Source organism: Myotis brandtii, unplaced genomic scaffold (assembly GCF_000412655.1).
Source record: "Myotis brandtii unplaced genomic scaffold, ASM41265v1 scaffold45, whole genome shotgun sequence".
Lineage (NCBI taxonomy): Eukaryota > Metazoa > Chordata > Mammalia > Chiroptera > Vespertilionidae > Myotis > Myotis brandtii.
In genome coordinates this window covers 5,912,554-5,932,533 of record NW_005367209.1, presented here as the reverse complement: position 1 = coordinate 5,932,533, position 19,980 = coordinate 5,912,554, and positions in this window count along the sequence as shown.

The window sequence follows — 19,980 nt, the reverse complement described above, 5'->3', positions numbered from 1 at the left end:
CATTAGCATTTTAGTACTAGAATGTCTATGTATTTAATTATTGGAGCATCTAAATATGTAAAAACATCTTTGCTGAGATATAATACACATACCATAAATTTCACCCATTGAAAGCGTACAATTCAGTGATTTTAAGTTTATTCACAAGGTTTTGCAATCTTCAGCACAAGGTAAGATCATATTCATCACCTCTGAAAGAAACTTTGTGCCCATTAGCAGTCATTCCCCATTTCCACACAACCTCCCCCACGTCCAAGGCAACCATCATTTTCTGTCTCTATAGATTTGCCTATTCTGGACATTGTATATAGATTCATACAACATATGGCATTTTATGACTGGCTTCTTTCACTTAGCATGTTTTCAAGGTTCATCCATGTTGTAGCATGTATCATACTGAATTCCTTTTTATTGCAGAATAATGTTCCATTGTTTGTATATAGCATCAGTGATTTTAAGTTTATTCACAAGGTTTTGCAATCTTCAGCACAAGGTAAGATCATATTCATCACCTCTGAAAGAAACTCCGTGCCCATTAGCAGTCATTCCCCATTTCCACACAACCTCCCCCACGTCCAAGGCAACCATCATTTTCTGTCTCTATAGATTTGCCTATTCTGGACATTGTATATAGATTCATACAACATATGGTATTTTATGACTGGCTTCTTTCACTTAGCATGTTTTCAAGGTTCATCCATGTTGTAGCATGTATCATACTGAATTCCTTTTTATTGCTGAATAATGTTCCACTGTTTGTATATAGCATATTTGGTTTGACCATTAATCAGTTGATGGACATTTAGGTTATTTCTGCTTTTTGGCTGTTGTGAATAATGCCACTAGACCTGCACTTGAGGTGTTCAATACTGGGCCCTGGGGTCTCTTCTCCTCCTCAGGATTCTAGTGTGCTCTTCCTGACCTGGTTAGACATGGATCCTTTCAGTTCCTTTTGAAAAAGATATATTTTATTGTTTTTTTACAGAGAGGAAGGGAGAGGGATAGAGAGTTAGAAACATCCATGAGAGAGAAACATTGATCAGCTGCCTTCTGCATACTCCCTACTGTGTATGTGCCCGCAACCAAGGTACATGCCCTTGACCAGAATCGAACCTGGGACCCTTGAGTCCACAGGCCGACGCTCTATCCACTGAGCCAAACCGGTTAGGGCCCTTTCAGTTCTTTGAACATATTTATAATTGCTACTTTGGAGCCTTTGTCTGCTATGTCCACCATCTGGGGCCTTTCAAAGGTAATTTCTATTTTCAGTTGCTTTCTCACCTATGTATAGGCCATACTTTCCTGCTTCTTTGCATGCCTAATAAATTCTTTTGAAAAGTCGATATTTTAGACAATATATTGTAGCAACTCTGAATACTGACTCCCCCCTTCCTCTGGGGTTGATATTATTGTTGTTTGTTTGATGGATTGTGTATTTATTTAGTGGCTTGGCTGGACTAATTTTGTGAAATCTATTCCCCTTGCCTCTGATGTCCCTGCTCAGATTTGTTTTTCTGGCTACTTAGGGGTCATCCTTGAATCTACAAAAGCTACTTGTTGGTCAAAAGTTGTGCTCAGGCTCCTTTAGCCAGTTAGATTTCCTCCTCCTCCTCCTTGTCCTCCGCTTCTTCCTTGTATATGTGTTCCTTCTTCTAGTATATGTGTGTAGCATGGAGGTTACTATCACAGTCCATGGAATTTATGTTTTGGCCTCACATTCAGCCAGAGACTAGCTTAAAATGTCTGTTTTTATTACTCCTGAAAGGGCACTGTCCTGTCTTGCATGTCTATGTCAAGATTTTAGGGATGTGTGTGGTTTTATTTTTAATCCTGGCTTCCTAGGAGTTCCCCTGGGTCAGAGCAGCTTATTGTTTTGTCAGAGGTTGTGCTCCAACTCCTTGTGCCTGTGAGGCTTCTGCTCTTTGTTGATTAATCTGTGTGTGGCTTGGGGAATGCTTATAAGTCTGACCCATGTCCAGGTTTGATTGCTCCCAGGTACACAAAGACTACCACATGGGCATAGCCTTCCTGACCCTCCCTCCCCCAGGGCTAACTGTGACCCCAGGAGTGTACTTCTTGGATGTATTTTACCTTGTTCCTTTCTGTTAAATTTCTAATCATTCTTCCACTTTACTTGTTGCTACCAGTATCATGGAGCTACCAGCACCTTCTCAATTATCCTTTACCATGGTCTCCTTGTTTTTAACAATACCCTTAGGCATATAATTTTCCACATTCTCTTCCAAATAAAGCCAGTCCCCCCAGACAGTGCTGTGAAGCTCTTCATCCTTATGGCCTGTCTCTTCCTCTGGGAAGAATCTATGCACCACCGCATAGGACCTGGAGTGTGGACAGCGGATTATTTCTTGTTGATGGACATTTAGGTTATTTCTGCTTTTTGGCTGTTGTGAATAATGCCACTAGACCTGCACTCGAGGTGTTCAACACTGGGCCCTGGGGTCTCTTCTTCCCCCCAGGATTTTACTGTGCTCTTCCTGACCTGGTTAGACATGGATACTTTCAGTTCTTTTCTTTTAAAAAAATATATTTTATTGATTTTTTTACAGAGAGGAAGGGAGAGGGATAAAGAGTTAGAAACATGGATGAAAGAGAAATATCAATCATCTGCCTCCTGCATACTCCCTACTGTGTATGTGCCCGCAACCAAGGTACATGCCCTTGACCAGAATCGAACCTGGGACCCTTGAGTCCACAGGCCGACGCTCTATCCACTGAGCCAAACCGGTTAGGGCCCTTTCAGTTCTTTGAACATATTTATAATTGCTACTTTGGAGCCTTTGTCTGCTATGTCCACCATCTGGGGCCTTTCAAAGGTAATTTCTATTTTCAGTTGCTTTCTCACCTATGTATAGGCCATACTTTCCTGCTTCTTTGCATGCCTAATAAATTCTTTTGAAAAGTCGATATTTTAGACAATATATTGTAGCAACTCTGAATACTGACTCCCCCCTTCCTCTGGGGTTGATATTATTGTTGTTTGTTTGATGGATTGTGTATTTATTTAGTGGCTTGGCTGGACTAATTTTGTGAAATCTATTCCCCTTGCCTCTGATGTCCCTGCTCAGATTTGTTTTTCTGGCTACTTAGGGGTCATCCTTGAATCTACAAAAGCTACTTGTTGGTCAAAAGTTGTGCTCAGGCTCCTTTAGCCAGTTAGATTTCCTCCTCCTCCTCCTTGTCCTCCGCTTCTTCCTTGTATATGTGTTCCTTCTTCTAGTATATGTGTGTAGCATGGAGGTTACTATCACAGTCCATGGAATTTATGTTTTGGCCTCACATTCAGCCAGAGACTAGCTTAAAATGTCTGTTTTTATTACTCCTGAAAGGGCACTGTCCTGTCTTGCATGTCTATGTCAAGATTTTAGGGATGTGTGTGGTTTTATTTTTAATCCTGGCTTCCTAGGAGTTCCCCTGGGTCAGAGCAGCTTATTGTTTTGTCAGAGGTTGTGCTCCAACTCCTTGTGCCTGTGAGGCTTCTGCTCTTTGTTGATTAATCTGTGTGTGGCTTGGGGAATGCTTATAAGTCTGACCCATGTCCAGGTTTGATTGCTCCCAGGTACACAAAGACTACCACATGGGCATAGCCTTCCTGACCCTCCCTCCCCCAGGGCTAACTGTGACCCCAGGAGTGTACTTCTTGGATGTATTTTACCTTGTTCCTTTCTTTTAAATTTCTAATCATTCTTCCACTTTACTTGTTGCTACCAGTATCATGGAGCTACCAGCACCTTCTCAATTATCCTTTACCATGGTCTCCTTGTTTTTAACAATACCCTTAGGAATATAATTTTCCACATTCTCTTCCAAATAAAGTCAGTCCCCCCAGACAGTGCTGTGAAGCTCTTTATCCTTATGGCCTGTCTCTTCCTCTGGAAAGAATCTGTGCACCACCGCGTAGGACCTGGAGTGTGGACAGCGGATTATTTCTCCTGGAGTGACACTCTTGCTCGGCAAGCAGGTATCAGAAGGGGTGGTGGCTTCTTGTCTTCTTAGTTTTCCCCTCTCAGCATGGAACTTTCACCCAATGAATGAGCTGGAGCAGAAATAATTGGGGCCGCAGTATGTTCAGTTTTTCACAGCTAGAGTAGAGCTTCCACCACACAAATAGGGTCTGGATGGGAGAAGGGATCCTCAGTCCTTCCAGCCACACCTACTAGAGTAGAGGTTCTGCCACATGGTGCTGGAGGAACATAAGAAACACTGGATGGAGCCTTGTTCTTCCCAGAGTGAAACTGTAGCCCTAGACTGGGAATTGAGGGAAAAGGGAGCCCTGCCTTCTTGGCCATATTCACCTGGACTAGAGTTTCCGTAACACAGAACTAGGGGACGAGGAGGGAAAAGATCATATGTCAAATACCACAGACCCTTTTTCTTACTGAGATTTCATGGATTTTCTTCAAAAAATGTTTCTCCACTTACTGTATAGCCTTAGAAAATCCTAGAGACTGTAAACGATGTTTTGAAAAATAATTTTTGCCACTTAAATTATTGTTTTTCTGTGAAGGGGTTTGCCAAGCTCCTTACTCTGGCATTTTTGAAGTTCCTAAGATCAAGTATCTTTAATGTCATCATTTAATCGCAACGCAACCATGGAATCACTGATTCTTGTCTGTCTCATACCCTATCTGCCAAGATATCCTGTTGGTTCTACCTTGAAAATTTATCCAGAATTCAACCTCTTCTCACCTCCTCCATGGCTATCATCCTGACCCAAGCCACCACTTTTTCTCATCTGAAAAGCCTCATTGGGATTGTTTCCATCCTTGATTTTTTGCTTTCTGTTCTTGACACAGTAGCCAGTGTAATTATTATTATTTTTTTTAAAAGCACAAATTATATCAAGCTATTCCTCAACAAGGGCCCCTTCTGATCTGACTCTGCATTACCTCTTTGATCTCCCCATCCTTTTGTTTACTGTATTCTAGCCAATCAGTTTCTCACTGAACTGGCCAGGCCCACTTGTACCCCAGGGCCTTTGCAATGACTATGCCCTCTGTTACAGGGTAAATTTCTCCAATTATCTACATTGTGAACTCCTTGCTTCAAGTAATTGCTCAATGTAATCTTCCTGAAAAGACCTACCCTGACCACCTTTACATTGCAACAGTCCTCCTTCCTCCCAGCACTCCTAATCCCCTTTCTCCACTTTAATTTTTCATTTTTCCATGATGCTTGCCACCTTCAACCATCCTATATAATAAAAGACTACTATGCAAATCAACTGAACTGCTGAATGACTGATAACTATGATGTGCACTGACCACTAGCGGGCAGATGCTCAATGCAGAAGCTGCCCCCTGGGGGTCAGTGTGCTCCCACAGGGGGAGTGCCGCTCAGCCAGAAGCTGAGCTCACAGCTAGGAGTGCAGCGGTGGTGGCGGGAGCCTCTCCCACCTCCACAGCAGCGCTAAGGATGTCCAACTGCCGGCTTCTGACATCCCAATAATCGGACATTCCCCGAGGGCTCCTGGAATGCAAGAGAGTGCAAGCTAGACTGAGGGACCCTCTCCAAGTGCACGAATTTTGTGCATGGGGCCTCTAGTGTAATATAATATATTATGATGATTACTTCTGGTCCATCTCCCTCACCGGAATATGAGCTGCATTAATTAGGGCACCAATGTTCATCCTTATTTACTGTTGCAGCTTCAGCACTTAGAACCTGCCTGAAATGAAGCAGGTGCTCATTAAATATTTATTGCATGAATTCACAAACTCTGATTGGTTATGTGAACAACAATGCTAGATATAACTTGAGCAATAAAAAGAATAAAAGATGAATTTTTGGCTCTGTATCCAGAATAACTTAATTAATGTCTTCTTCTGACACAGTTCATATCCTCATGGGGGGAAAGTGGAAATTGCCCACTGGTGTTCCCAGGAAAATACCAAAGACAAAAAAAATTATTGTTACAGTTTCATGAAGGTGGGTGTGGGACTTTCCTATCAGATTACACACCTCTCTTGACTAAAGGTTTAAGAGTTAAACCCAGTACGTTGAGAGAACGAAAAGGAAGCAGGGGTGATGTGGCTGTCCCACTTGAAATGGTTTCCTTCCTGCTTCTCTCTGCCCTTTGATTCACCCTATCCCAGGGCAGGAGGAATGATGTGGTTAGTTGCTAAATTTGAGAAGAATAAACCTGGCTTGCTCAGCTCAGTAGCTCCAGTTTTCTTGGAGGGAGTGAGTCTGCCTCCAGGTACCAGTTCTCCTTTGCTCCTTTGGACCATAAGTCTTAGCCTCATCTCTCTACCCAGATGGGGACACCTGTTCTAGTCAACCCGGGGTAGATGAGTCTGTCTTTTTCTACAATTCCATTAACAGGTTCATCTTCTATACTAATGAAAGCATAATATGCTAATTAGACCAGATGTCCTTCTGGATGACTTTCTGGACAAAAGCTGGGGCTGTGAGGGAAGACCGGGTCCCAGGTGCCAGAGGGAAGCTGGTGCCAGCAGCCAGGGGAAGGAAAGCCTACTCTTGCACGAATTTCGTGCATTGGGCCTCTAGTTTCATAATAAACTGTACTCTCCAGTACTTAGCCTTTATAACAAGGAGGGTAATGTCACTCCTTTACCTTGGTTCTCAAATTGCTGAGAAGTCAGGAGAGAGAGAATGATGCAATTCATGAGCCTCTTCAAACCTCCCGCATTTTGCTTTTATTGTATTGGCTAGAAATGATCCACAGGGCCACCCTGACTACAAAGGAGGGTGAGAAAGGGCTTAGTTGGCTTTTTCAGTCTCTATTTTGGAAGGCAGCAAAAGAGAAGAGACATGGAATGGTGGGTGAATCAGCTGTACCTGTAACAAAAGTCATGAAGAGCTTTCTTCCTGAGACCAGCAGCATCAACATCTCCTGGGAGGGTGTTAGCAATGCTGACTACTGGGCCCTGCTCCAGACCTACTGATCAGAGGCTGCATTTTAACAAGATTCCCAGATGATGTGTGTGCACATTAATATTTAAGAAGCACTGCCTAGGTCAGGGGTCTGTGAACTATACAGCCTGAGGGCCCAATCCAGCCTGTGTTCATAAATAAAGTTTTATTGGAACACGGATATGCACATGTGTTTATGAATTATCTATGGCTGCCTCTGCTCTACAATGACAGAGACCACATCGCCTGAAAAGCATAACATATTAACTAACTGACCATTTAGAGAAAACGTTTGCCATCTCCTGCTCTGGATTGAGTCAAGAGCTGAAAGCACCACTTGGATGACAATGCTGGGGAGAGATTTAACAAAGATAAGATAAGATAAAGATGAACTTTTCTCCAGAATGAGAAAAACATGAAAGTATTGAAGGGTAGGAGGTTAGAGCCACCGAGGGAGACACTGACAGGAAGAAAGACAGTATGAGATCCCGAGGGAGGGGCAGGATGGAGGCAAGGATGCAGGTCAGAGCTTGTGAAAAGGATGAAAGAGTGGAGGTTGGTGAGATTCCAGGTAATTGTTTAGGTAATAAGAGGTGAGTTGATAGACTCTTGGTTGGGTCTCTTTGGCAGTTTGAATTTCCCATAGTGGCTACCATACAACAGAACACCGTGTGGGCACCAACCAATGTTTTTTGAAATGAAAAAGTCACCCATTCAAGTTTATACACTGAGGTCCCCCACAGAGCATTTTGCTTTCAAGCTCCTAGACCATGTGGGATAGGGAGGGGCCTGAATAGTCCCCTACACAGCTGGGGGACTGTGACCGAGTGGGTCAGTGATGATCCCGAGGTCACCAAGCCTGGAGGCCTCTCAGCTGGGGCTGGAAGTCAGGCCTGTCTCTTGCAGGCCGCTGGAGAACTTCAGAGACAGAGAGGGCTGGTGTGGGGGTGGGGTTGGGGCTGGGTTTTCCACCCAGGAGAGCTTGCTGCTAGTTTTTGTCGACTGCAAAGGAACTCTAGTTATCAAAACATGACTTGAGGTTTTTAGAGAAGGCCTCTGATTTTGCAACACCTGTACCCAAAAGGGAGGGAGGGCTGCATTTTCGCATCAGACTTGAGCTTTTGCTGTAATGTGAGGTGGGGTGAGCCAGAAAGAGAGTGGGTGAGAATTTCTGCCAAAGGCCTGGGCCTCAGGGAAACCAGATTTGACAGGAGGAGAGGACGCCAGGGCAGTCTTTGTGGCCCTTCTCTTTTTCTTGGGCCCACCCCCACTCCCTTCCTTTTCCCATATAGCCCTTGATTTTCACTGTTTCCCCAGCTGCATGAGGCCTGTTCCCCAGGGCCGAGGCTCTGGTGCATGCTCTGACCGCCTTCATTCCTCTTCCCAGGCCCCATCCAAACCCTGGGCTGTGTCCCATCTCCTCAGAAACACTCCTTAAAGCATCCGTCTCTGCTGCCTGCCTGCCTGGGTTCCCTGAAAGCAGAGCCTGCAGGTGGTGTATTTTGGAGACAATCCCAAGAAGGAGGACTTGCGGAGGTAGGAGGTGCATTAAAGAAGGAAGAAAAGCCATAGAAAGTTGTGTTGTTAAGGTTGCTCTTATTGGTACTGGAGCTTCATCCTGCTAGGACCCCAATAAACACTGAGAAATCTCCCAGGACTGTGGGTCCAAGGGGCAGGAGTTGGGAGCACGTATCCCTCACTTCCTAGCCCCGGCTGGTCAGAGAGTATTCCTGGGAGCCTTGACTCTCCCAAATATCTGGACTGCACTTGCCCACAGGATGAGAAGACCCCGAGGCTCTGTCAAAGCTCCAAGGCATAAAAGTGGAGGTGGAAGGGTTGGGAGTGGGCTCAAGGTTGGATGCTGACAATGAGTCTGAGCTTGCACAGAGCTGTCCACTACAGCTAGGGCTGAGATCAAAGGTGAGTGAGAAGATGTGGTGTGGGCACAAATATGCCCACTTTGAAGCTATGTTATAGAGGCATACGAATTTAGAATAGTTTCATCTTCCTGGTGAAATGAACCTTGCATCAAACACACTAAGCCCATCTATTTTGAGTAAGATTATCTGCCTTGGACTTTATATTAATAAAGCAACACTAACTTTCTTTAGTTGCTATTTTCCTGGGACATTTATTTCTATCCTTTTCCTGCCAATATTTCTGTGCCTTATGTATTGATTATAAATAATATGTAGTTAGATTGGGAAATGATTCAATTTTTTAAAATAAGAGCTTTTTACTTTATATTCCCTTATTATTATCATTATTTGTGTAATTGCATTTTTCTACCATTTTAGTTTGGACAATTTGTGTTAAGTCGTCCAATGTGTGGTACTTATGGCAGCCTTAGGAAGCTAGTCCATCCTTTCCCCCAAAGTAATCACACTGGCTAATGCTCGCGAACCCTCACTTACTCCTTGTGTCTATTAATTCTCCCTTGGAGCTCCCTTAAACTTTACTTCTGTAGTTTTTTTCTCTGCCTGTTTCTGGTTGATGTTGTTTACAATTTTTCTTTTTTTTTTTTGCCTTCATAGATTTGACACTATCAACTTTCTAGTCAACATTTTTAATCCGGTGATGTCAGTCTTATTTTCCAGGTTGTTATAGACCCATTCAACATTGTATATATTTTTCTCTCTTTCCTGTAGTTTGGGGCCATCCATTTTCCTAAACCATTTTTTTTTTAATTTCACAGAGAGGAAGGGAAAGGGAGATAGAAACATCAATGATGAGAGAGAATCATTGATTGGCTGCCTCCTGCACGCCCCCTACTGGGGATCGAGCCCGCAAGCCAGGCATGTGCCCTGACTGGGAACTGAACCAGAACCTTCTGGTTTATGGGTGGGTGCTCAACCATTGAGCCACACTGGCTGGCCTCCTGAACCAATTTTGATACAGATATTATAAACTCCATTTTATGTATGAAAACAATGATGCCAAAGGGTAAACTACTTGTCTCTAATCATACAACCATTAAACAGAAAAGGTGGGACTAGGACACAGGCATCCTAATTCCTAAGTCAACATGTATTTCACAGCCAAGAATGGCAGGATGACTTCTCTGGTATGATATTCTGGCAGATTTATTAGAGTCTACATAAAGTAATGTGTTGAGAATGGTTCTGAGGCCTCATCCAAGTCCCATGCTAATCAGTTAGAGATGTCTGCCATGGGTGTGGGAGGGAGAAGTGGCAGTGGAGTGTGAGGAACTTGCTTTGTCTGCACTAGGTCTTGTTATTCCTCAAAATTTTGGCTCATGCTCTTGATACTTCAATTTGAAAACAATGCAATGAAATCTCCAAAATATTAATTTATGTTCTAAAAGATTAATCAGAAAAGAGGAATAAAATGAATGTGATTTTTAAAAATCTTTTATTTCTTGTTAATTTTTTTTAATGGAGGTGGCAGTGGCGTAGACTAAGAAGTGAGGGTGCAAGCTAAGTGGTTTTAAATCTTTGACAGAGGTCCCCACAATCCCCTCTTAGGGTTAGATTAATTTGTTAGAAGAGCTCACAGAACTCAGGAAACCTGTTTACTTACTAGATTCCCAATTTACTCTGAAAGATATTAAAGGATACAAATCGGCAGCTTAATGGAGAGATACATAGGGCTTGCAAGGTCCCACATGAAATGAGACAGGCCAACCAGCTGTCCTTTTGGGTTCTTACGGAGGCCTTGTTACATAGCCATGATTGACCAAATCCTTGCTTATTGGTGACTGACTCAGAAATCAGGGATGGGACCGAGAGTTCTCATCACACGGTTGGCTTCATTGGCAACTAGCCCCATCTTTGGGTGAGGTCCAAAATTCACCTCATTAACATAACGAGAGACACCATAGTAGCTCTTATCACTTAGGAAATTACAAGGGGTTTGAGACCTGTGAACCAAGAACTGTAGATGAAGACCAAAGATATGTGATAAATATATTTCAGTCATCTGAATGACCAAATATGTATCTATATATATAATTAATCACAGTATTAAAATATCAGAGGATACAATGGGGATAAACATTTCCATTTGTAGACTTGTTATAATGAATAAGCATTATAATGGATATAAAGAACATGAGACAGAGCATTCATTCATTTATTCACTCATTCACTCATTCAGAACATGTTTATGGAGGGCCTGCTATGTGTTAGGCTCTGGGAATCCAAAGAAAATAAAACATGGTTTCTGCTCATTATGTTCTCAAAGTCTGTTGGGAGAGACACACATTCCAGCAATTCCAAGGGTCATGTGCCAAGGTCATGGGCCAAGGATTACACAGGTTGCCACATGGGGAAAGGAGTGGTGATGGGGAACTTCCCTGAAGATGAATCTGAAAATCTGAAGCTTGAAAGACAGAGGAGGTGCTATCAGGAGGTGACAAGAGAGGAGCAGCCATCAAAGCCTTAGGAGCCCGGCCGGCGTGGCTCAGTGGTTGAGCATCGACCTATGAACAAGGAGGTCACGCAATTCCTGGTGGTCAGGACACGTGCCTGGGTTGTGGGCTCGATCCCCAGTGTGGGGTGTGCAGGAGGACAGCCAATCAATGATTCTCTCTCATCATTGATGTTCCTCTCTCTCCCTTCCTTTCTGAAATCAATAAAAACATACATTTAAAAATAAAAAAAGCCTTAGAAGTTCTCCCTTCACTGTGTAGCAATGTTGTCCAGTGGGAAATGCTAATTTTCTGCTCTGCTTCACTTCTGGGGACTTGGAATTTGAGCCATCCCCGAGGGATCCTGTGAGATACAGCCATTCTCTGTGTTAAGGAATGATGTTATCTGCTGGATGAGATAAATCAACAGCATGTTGGCAGTTGACTGCACTAGTCCTCTTTCAACCCCAGGACTTGTGTGGTTGGTCCCACTAGGGCTGTTTTTGGAGCTGGAGGAGGTAGAAGGACTAGGGGCTCAACCCCCTCCAGGGGAGGTGGAGAGATATAGCGTGGGCCTCCCTGAAGAAGCCTGCTGTTCCCTGTTTATATTTAGCCAATAAATGAAATGTGCTTGTCAAGGGTGGGTGTAAATTATTATTTATTGCTTTGTAGAAAACTCCTACTCAGGGTTCTCTGGCAAGCGAAGCTTTGCAAAGAATTTCTGGCAGTAGCAAGGTATGGCATTTATTTCCAGTAGGCTGGAACACTTTGCCTCCAATGTTTGTCAACGTGTCACCATTAAGAAGGAAAACAAAATTGGTGGGTGCATTTCTGGCCAAATGTGTTCATTAGTTAACAGAGTTATTGAGCACCCACTCTGTGCTAGATGCTGGGTGTCTAGTGGTAGCCAAGTCAGATGTGGTCCCCCTGTTATCGATGCAGTAAGAAAAATGATAAACAGTTAACAACATTGGTAAGTGTGGGCCCAAGAAGCACACCGTCTCCCATCTGGGTTTGATGCTGGTTTGTCATTATACAAATGAAAACTGAAGCCTTATCAATGATTGGGGAATACCCAACAGTCCATCAAACTCAGACTCTCTGTTATCAGATCAATTGGAGAAACTGAATGAGATTTGAAGGCAAGTAGATCCTCTTGTCTCTCTCCAAATATAGGCCTTGGGACCTATCTGTGCAGAAAAAAATCCCAACCTCTCTCCCCTAGCCAAGCTCAGACCTGTTGTTAGCTAATTAGAGAAAGAACTATGGTAGGAGATAGGCCAGGGTAGCCTTTTGTTACAATGACTTTGCACTCTAGCAAAATGTGTCTCCAACAACATTCTAAGCATCTAAACATCCTAAACTTCCATAAGTTGTTTGCAGAAATGGCCCCAATTCTCCACCACACCCTTAGAAATATGATTCGGCAGCTCATCACATCAACAGATTTAGTCTCTTTCCTCTTCCCTTGAATGTAGGCTGGATTTGTGAGTGCAATGGAAGTGATGTCATGCCAGTTCTAGCCTAAGCCTCCAGAAGCCTTGTGCACCTGCACTCTCACTATTGGAAGTCTGACACCACCCTTTGAACAAGCCCAGGCCAGCCTGATGGAGGATGAGAGAACGGAGGATAGGCACCAAGTCCCAGAGGGCTGAGAGAACCCAGCCAAAATCAAGAAAGCCACTCCCAGCACACAAATGATGACAGATGCATGAGCATCTGAGCCCAGCCCAGATCAACAGAACCACCCAGCTGGTCCATAGAGTTGGGAGCAATAATAAATGGTTGTTGTTTTAAGCTCTTAAGTTTTTTATTCTTTAGAAGGATGGGGCACTTATGTAGCAAAAGTGGAATGATACCTTTTATACAGAGCTGTATCTCAGTAGGGAGAGTCTAAGAGATTACAAGTGTTTTTTTCTATGATTCTCAAATGAGGATGAGAGCAAACCCGCTTCCCCCAAAGCTATGAGAGAAGTGGGGGAAAACTTACCCTTCCCCTCTGAAACTAGAAAATGTTTCGTATTGACTATTCGAAAGGGAGAGCAGAGAAAGGCAATATAGCAAGTCGTCCTTAACCTAATGTAGGAGATGGAGCCCTCCTTGAGATGTGGAAGATGAAGAATTTGCATGACTAAGAGGAAGGTCAGGGGCAACTCAGCAAGTCTTGTGAAGGCCCAGGGTTGTCAATGAGCCTCCTCAAAGTTCTAAAAGTTTAGGATGAGTGGAGGGGGAAGACCAAGAAGCCAAGTGATGAGGCAGATGGGTGAGACTGGAGAAATAGCAGGAGCTGTTCCTATGTGCCAGCTGAACGGGTTTGGAATTCATCCTAAGTACAAATGGAAGATGCCAGAGATTTATAAGTGGCAGAAGGATTTCAGTGCAAACAGTTATCTGCGAGGTGATCCCTGGTAGAGGATTGGGGAAGTGAGATAGGGAAGTAAAGGCATCAAATAAAGATAGATTATCAGCCAGTTATCACTGAGGGCAACTGAAGCTCAGACCCACTAGGAACTGTGGGCCCTACGTAGAACCATGTCTCACAGGTAACTCACCGGGGCACAGGAGCTGGTGTGTATGTGTCACCCTCTTCAGCACTGGATGAGTGCTCCTCCTGGGGCAGGGGGGGGGGGCGGGGGGTAGATGCCTCCACCCCTGAGCATGCCCAATGGGCAGAGCAGGCCTGGTGGGCAGAAGAACCCTCAGGCAAGGAGCCTCAGAAGCTGGCAGCTGGGGATGGTGAGCATGCCCTAAAGTGGTCAGGGTGAGGCGAGGTGGGCAGGGCACGGTTCTATGCTAGGGGCCTGTCCTCCAAGCCTGCATGGTCTAGGTAGGGCAGTGAGTTCTAAGAAACAGAATTGTTCTGCCTCACCCTACCCGTCTGCTCCCATTCTCCCCTGAATACCTTTGGTAGGGATTCTGATTTTGTCACCAGGGCATGAATCTCCTGTCCCTGCTTGGCACCATCTATAGGTGATGCTATCTATGCCTGCCATCTAGGTCTCCATCATGCAATTGGAAACCAGACCAAGTGGTGCATGCACAGTCCTGCCTTCATTGTTTGAAGGTGAAGAGTTCACTGGAAGAGCAGGCAGTGGCCAGAGGTGAAGATGTGTGGTTCTCCAAGGATCAACACTTCATCCGTGATTCCTCAGGCTTCACTGTGCAGTAGGATGGGTGAGCTCTGGCTCTTTAGGTATTTACCTGATACCATTGCAAGTTTTCTTAATGAAACAGAGCGGAGAAAATAAAATTCAAACAAGAGGAAACAAAGGTAGTGATGGGAATGCCTCCCATTGGTCTAGAATGGAGAAATGTCCCAGGATGAGCTCAGGGTAGGAAGCCTTTGTATCTCAATTTTCCTCTGACCACCTGATGGACCACTATGGGCATTTGAGCAGCCTAGTAAGCCAGGGAAACTGAAGGCCATGCTGTTTCATTGGAAGTCTTAAAATGTCCATAGTTCTGACATAAAGCAAATGTATTGAGCCTCTGGGATATATTGGTTAATCATCCCTAAACTCTACAGCTAATTAGAAAACAAAATAATGACACTGTTGCTCTGAAACAAGCCAGTTTCTTTGGTCATAGGGCATATATGTCTGTGTCAGGTCTCACCTTTGGGAAGACCGTGCATGATTGTGGAGACTGGCAAGTCCATAATCTGATAGGGTAGGCTGATGGGTTGGAGACTCAGGGAATTGTTGCAGTTTGAATCCAAAGGCAGTCCGCTGGCAGGATTCCTTCTTGCTCAGGGGAGGTCAGTCATGTCATTGTTCTATTAAGGCCTTCCATGGATTGGATGAAGCCCACCCAAATTATACAAAGCAATGTGCTTTACTCAAAGTTCACCAACTAAAAATATTAATATCATAAAAGAAAAAAAACAAACAAAACACCTTCACAGAAACATTCAGAATAACATTTGATCCAATATCTGGGCACCTGGCCCAGCCAGTCTGACACATAAAATTAACCATCGCAGGGATCCAACCTTTGAAAACCTGCATTGGCCAGTCCTTGGATTTGGCTGCTCACAGAGAGGGTTGTCACCTCCTGGGAGGTAGCCCCCTTGGACCTAGTAGAGTTCTCAGGGAGGGGCTCAGCTGTGAGCTCTCATCAGCCCACACTCCTGGCAGCTGAGGGAATGAGGACCCTGACCCTGAAGGATGGGTCTGGCTAACACATCCCAACACCTCCTTACGGCTCACGTCCCGTAGCCCTGGCAGTTATCCACTTGTTATCTGGGAGTGTTCTCTCTCCTGACTGACATCCATTCTCCAGGGCAGGAGCCAGTCTCCCCACAGTCCCCAGCTGCCGATTACAGCTCCTCACTCAATTCCCAGTTTTGTTGTTTGCAGGGGGTTTCCTGTTAGGATGTTTCCTCTTTTCCAGCTCTCTTTGAGAACATGGTAACTTCTTAAAAACAAGAAGACATTCTGCCTTTTCTCTGATTTGCCAACAGTTGTTTCTTTTGTTTGTTTTTTTCAAAAAGAGGCTTAAAATATTTTTGAATAAGAGCCTAATCTTTCTGGATGAAGCCACTGGTGGTAACAAGCTTCCCACAGAGAAATTGCCCCTGACCTCCCTTGTTTTGTAGACAGGCCTCAGCTGGGCCATGTGTTCCCTGCAGTGAAAGTTGCTAATGAGCTTCAGCATTCCAGAATGGAATGTGGTGGTGTCCCCTCCCTCCCTCTATGCTCAATAGGTTCTTGGAAACTTTGACTTTAAGTGAAATGACATATAACTGTCAATGAAAGAAAGTCCAAATGTGTAGAAAAATTTTATAAGAGTTTATTTGAGCCAAATCTGAGGGCCAAGCAAAAATCTCAACGAATTGAGAAAATGCTCTGGAGAATGGCAGTTTGACTGTTCTTTTTATACATTAGAATCAAAGGAGAAAATGTAAGGGAAGGGTATATGAAATCCATTGGTGGTATATTAAGGAGATGGGAGAAAGCAAAGTGAGAAAATCTCCAGGATTAGATAAAAAGTAAAATGGAGAGACACATCTTCTTTTACATTGGTGGGTATAGGATAGCTAACATTTAACATTTATAGAAAACTAGAGGCTCGGTGCATGAATTTGTGCAGGGTGGGATCCCCTCAGCCTGGCTGGCGATCCAGGACAATCGGGTCCAGCTGGCCAGGGGAGGGACAGGTTGGCTGGCCACAGGAGGTTGGCTGTGGGAGCGCACTGACCACCAGGGGGCAGCTCCTACATTGAGCATCTGCCCCATGGTGGTCAGTATGCGTCATAGCGACTGGTCAACCAGTTGACTGGTCGTTCGGTCATTCGGTTGCTTAGGCTTTTATATATAGAGAGATGGTATTCAGGCAAGAAAATAACAGGGAGGAGTTTCATTGCTCTGATGCCAGAGATTGTGCCTTCAAGGGTCAGGAAAAAAAAATTACTCTGATATTTCAAAGGTAAGTACTAGATGAGTGAAAAAAATGAACAGGGTTCACTTAGGGTAAAGACTGACCTTTGCTGAGGAAGTTGTAGGTCTGGGATGTGACTACCCACCATGGTCTGTCCAGTTAGGAATCTATGATCAGGGCATCCTGTGTGGTTGTTCTGTCACTGAATTTGTCAGGTCTGCCATGTAGCCCCTTTTTCATCCACATAACAAAGCCAATTTTACCCTAGGCTGAGTTACATTCCTATAGCATATTTCTAGTCACACCAAACTTCTAAATAAAAAAAACCCCAAACATTTCTAGTATGAAACATTAAAGTAAATGTAAGCTATGCAAACATTTAAGGAAGATTAATGAAAACAAATAAGAGAGTTACTTTCCAACCCAGCTTATTCCAGTTCAGGGTCATGGGTGGCCAGAGCGTATCCTGGCAGCTCAGGGTGCAATGCAGGGACCCACCCTGGACAGGACACCCTTCCATCACAGGGCCCCCTTCCCCTCACACACACACACCCGCACCTCCCCATACAGAAGTCATCTACTTCCCACGGACTCTGTTACCTATGCCTAAAACGCCCCCATTAGGGCAGAACTGTGGTTGCCATTCTGTCTGTTAAAATGCACCATTCTAACTCTCTTTGAACACACCATCCACCTCCTCCCACAAGGAAAAGCTTTTGAAGAGAAAGTTCAGATATAATGAAAAGGGCAGGGATTCCAGAAACTGGGGTGTGTGGTAACTACAGTGGTAGGGGGCTGTTTTAGACTCAAGATGCTCAAATCTCAAGGTATTGGCTGTAGGTGACAGCTGACCTTAGCTTATTGCTCACATACCTAAGGACTGAGCCATTATCTTACACCTGACTCTGCCACATGTCCTAGCATCTGTCTAGAGACCCTGAGGACACTGGAGTCTATGACTCTGCATCCCATGTTAAAGAAGTCTTTTTTTAAAAATCCTAACCCGAGGATATGTTTTCTTTGATTAGAGAGAGACAAAGGGGAACGGGAGAGAGAGAGAGAGAGAGAGAGAGAGAGAGAGACATGGGTGTGTGAGAGAAACATAGATTGGTTGCCTCCCATACGAGCCCCAAGCGGGGATCTAACCTGCAACCTTCTGGTGTACAGGACAATGCTCCAACCAACTGAGGCACCCGGTCAGGACAAGAAGTCTCTTTTTTAATAGTAATGAAATTAGCTTTTAAAAGCTCATTGTATCTTCTGATAAGTGAGAGGAAAGCCACTAATGTGTACTTAGGTTTCCCTGAGTGTTTTAAGAGCACGCTGGGAACACACCAGAGCCTTGTATGCCTAATGATTTAAAAATAAAACCATTCTGGAGGTTGGGAACCGATTCCCACAGCCTCCTAGTGCCAAGCTGCTTGGACCTGCTCTTTCCAGCAGAGTGGGGCCGTGAGCAGGACTCTGAGGACAGCGGTCCTGGCCTCGCCCACCAGTGTGTCCAGTGGCCTCAATTAACACCCAGCATGACACTGGCACTCAAAAATGGTAATTTCTAGAATTGTGTGACTTCCCCCCACGTATCACAAACTGAATAGAAAATTACTGCCCACCAGGGGAGGGAGAAGTGTTGTGTTTCAAGGGCTCCTTCTGAAGAATGTTGGGTTGTTTATTAAACCAAGGAGTGCACAAACCATTCAAAAAGGTGTGACTGAGTTTGTTGGAAATAATGCAGCTAAGTCAGGTGTTTCAAATTCAAAACTTGGAACTAGTTATTAGGCTTTAAAGATCCTCTTCTTGTTGCCCACCCTCCCTGTAAAAACTTAAAAGACATTTGGGAGACTCACATAAGGTGATAAAAATGCTAATTATCTTCTGTTGCCATCATTTAATAAAATAAACAAAAACTTAGGAAGGGTCTAACTTCAGAATGAAGGACAGTTTTTCCCAAGAAAAGACAATTGGCACCTACACTCACATCTAAAAGGGAAGGTATTTTAATTATTTGAAAACAGGAAAAAATTATACATTTTTTAAATTTTACACTACATGCGATATAATTCTTTAATGCAAGTGGATCAGTGTGTGGCAATATATTGGGTGGTAGATAACATTGGTGATTAAATTTTACTACTTATTTATTAACTGTAGTTACTTTATACTTTTCTTACACAATCTAAAGCCAAATCAATCTCTCATCTTGCCCTTACTAAGGCTGTTATCTTTTTATTTTTATTTTTAAAATATTTTTATTGACTTTAGAGAGGAAGAGAGAGGGAGAGAGAGATAGAAACATCAATGATGAGAGAGAATCATTGATCGGCTGCCTCCCGCATGCCCCACACTGGGGATTGAGCCCACAACCTGGGTATGTGCCCTTGGCTGGAATTGAACCTGGGACCCTTCAGTCTGCAGGTCGACACTCTATCCACTGAACCAAACCGAACAACGCTTTCACAGGGGTCGCCTAAGACCATCGGAAAACACATATATAATTACATATTGTTTTTGTGATTAATCACTACGCTTTAATTACGTTCAATTTGTAACAATGAAATTGGGGGTCACCACAACATGAGGAACTGTATTAAAGGGTCTCGGCATTAGGAAGGTTGAGAACCACTGGGCTAGAGAGCAAGGCTGTTATCTTTGAATGCTCCTCCTCTCCCTCCATCCTGTATGACATTTCTGTCTCATAATTAGGATTCACTCTGCTTTTAAACATAAAAATAGTTGTTATTATAGGGTTAGTTTTCTTTTTAGATTTATGAACTTATTTTTAACAAAGTTTTAAACTTCTGTCTTGCATCTTATCTCTTCTCTCTGGGCTTATTTTCACACTTTAAAAAAATATATTTTTATTGATTTCAGAGAGAAAGGGAGATGGAGAGAGAGATAGAAACATCAATGATAAGAGAGTTATCACTGATTGGCTGCCTCCTGCATGCCCCACACTGGGGATCGAGCCCTTAACCAGGCGTGTGCCCTGACCTGGAATCGAACTGTGCCCTCCTGGTTCATAGATTAAAGCTCAACCATTGAGCCACACCAGTTGGGCTATTTTCACACTTGATGAAGAATGTTTTCAGTAACTTCTTTCCACCCCCACCCCTAACTTTTGTGTGTCTGAAAATATATTTGATTTGTTCACTCTTGAATGAAGGCTTAGCTGGTCATAGCATCCTTTTCCCCTGCACCTTGAATGTATTATTCCTTTCTTTCTGGCATCTGCAGCTAATGGTGAGATGTTAGTTTCTTTTGGAGGGGGGGGGGGGATAAATCTTTATTGTTCAGATTATTACAGTTGTTCCTCTTTTTCCCCCCCATAGCTCCCCTTC